Here is a 2,267-nt window from a genome sequence, read left to right as displayed (position 1 = left end):
CTTGTTTGATGAGCGCTTTTAAGCCTAAGCGCCCCATAAGTCAAAAGCTAGCCAAAGCAAGGTAGAAGTAGCAGTCTCAGTAGTGGTTGCAGGTGCAGATGAAGAAGACTTGGATAAAGGCACGTATCAGTAGCAGAATGGAAGATTGGCTTTTTAGATAAGGTTTCGAAAAGAAGTTTTTCCGCTTGTGCGAATCACAGTTCTTCTGCTTGTGTTACCTTTACAGTGGGTGGAGTCCCATCCAAGCATATCCTCATATCCTATTTTCAGTCTTTTAAAGCTGCTTTCGAGCCAGTGTAAGATGCATTGAGTTCCTCGCCACTTCCAGTTGCAGTGCCAATTGCTAATCACTCTCCCAAAGGATGTCCTTGGTGTTGTGTTGGCAAGAATCTCTTCGGAAAAAGAGGCGCTTTCTAGATCTAAGCGAATTCGACGCCACTGAGTTCAATTCTAAGCTAAACCCATTCAACTGCAGTCAAAAGGTAAAATCTTCCCCTGCGTTGATAGAAAGAGCTTTCTTTTCATCCAACTATTAATATCATAAGAAAGCTGTTAGCTTAGGGCAGAGGTATGCCACAAGCCTACCCGAGTTCCACAGCATTGATGTCGTTGTTTATTCGTTTTTCGGGTGACCGTTCTGGAATGAACAGCGACCAATTCCCTATTCAATCGAACCAGAAAATTAGACACCTTACACTCTAAACTCTGACAATTAGAACAACTAAATCAAGCTTCAGAAAAAAAAAAGATTTTTTGCTTTCTATTCTATCTATATGGTAGATTGGATTGACGGATGGTGCACCTGTCAACAATTCATAGAACATGTTCATTTTCGTCTGCTTCGCTTCCTCAATTGCTCTTATATAGCAAGTTCATTAGGAAAATCCAATTTGGAGCAATAATCATTCATGCATTCTAAGTCAATAGTGAATTGTTCCAATATCCACATTTTCTTTTTAAATAGATTTAAATAGAAAGGAGGTAAGAGAAAGATTATGAATTTTGAGATAGAATCAATCGAAATTGAAAGGATGAATCAAATCCAATCACAATCAAAAGGGAAGAACAATTAAGGAAAACAGAACTCAAGGCGCAAGTACAATAAAAAAGCAGTTCAGTAATCCGGGAAAGGTTTTCACCTATTTTTTATTTGTAGCATTTTGGCGACATGGCCGAGTGGTAAGGCAGAGGACTGCAAATCCTTTTTTCCCCAGTTCAAATCCGGGTGTCGCCTGATCAACAAAAAAGTCGAAATATATTCTTTTGATATAACCCGCCGAATGATTCCCCAGCAGAAGGTTGATACTTGTTTGATTCTAAAGACTAAAACTATTGCATATTTAGGCTTCTTCAAGGAAATATTCGAATGCTAGAGGGGCTATCAAGACTTCGAAAGCTTTCTTACATTATACGATAAGTTAGTAAAGGCATTTCAGGATATGATACGAGTGAAGAAAATCCCTTAGTAAGTCGGGTGCCTAGAAAGGGAAAAGGAGAGTAAGCAAGGCTTTTAGCAGAAAAAGATGAAAATCGACTCTTTATCCCCTGTTCATTCTTCCAACAATTTATACGGCTTGATGAGGCGCGCTTTTCATGCAGAATCAGTCTTCTCTGGTGCCAGCTGTGGAAAGATTCCCTAGTTCCAGCCAGCTCTGATATAGCACGGTTTGTCGGGGCGGAGTGGATCAATGGCAGGGGACCCCTGACAATTAGTTCTAAGGATCGGGGTTAGAAGGATCCTTTTGCGTAAGCGTACGTTGACGGTCCCTCTAGAGGGGGATTCCTATAGGGGTAGGGGTTAAGAATGTCCTCTTTCATAGGTTTCCGAAGAAAGGGATGAAAACACATTAGCTTTTAAACCTGAGTTTGGTGTGCCTTTAAGAGCCGAGAACTTTCTTTCTGAGGCTGATCTTTCGGCTGGGGTTAGGGACCAAATAGCTTTATCTGATTAAGGGGCTTTATTTAGTTCTTGTTCCGGCGGTTGATCTTTAAGCATCTTTAGTTGTTAGTGTAAGCGCGTAAGCGAGGCCAGACAGATTGGACTTAAGCCCATCAATCGTACTTGAGTTGCCAACCCTTTTTTCAAGGAACTCTCTAGCACCTCAGCTCACCGTATTTTACATAGCGTTAAAAAAGGAAAAGGAGGGTCAACTTAGCATGTAGATTCAATTGGCATTGACCTAGCTTACTTAGAAAATTCACCCTTAAATTCCCCGAAACCCATACTATTTCAGGTTCACCTAGACACACCAGTAAAGAAAGCGAGG

General features: G+C 40.9%; 1 non-coding gene across 1 annotated transcript; it reads left to right on the top strand.

The window, feature by feature from the left end:
* The first annotated feature begins 1,162 nt into the window (after positions 1-1,162).
* On the top strand, positions 1,163-1,234 carry TRNAC-GCA (transfer RNA cysteine (anticodon GCA)). The gene has a single exon. It is a non-coding gene; the product is annotated as a tRNA-Cys (tRNA).
* Positions 1,235-2,267: the final 1,033 nt, after the last annotated feature.

Source organism: Solanum stenotomum, chromosome 7 (genome assembly GCF_019186545.1).
Source record: "Solanum stenotomum isolate F172 chromosome 7, ASM1918654v1, whole genome shotgun sequence".
Lineage (NCBI taxonomy): Eukaryota > Viridiplantae > Streptophyta > Magnoliopsida > Solanales > Solanaceae > Solanum > Solanum stenotomum.
This window is presented reverse-complemented; position numbering and strand designations above follow the sequence as displayed.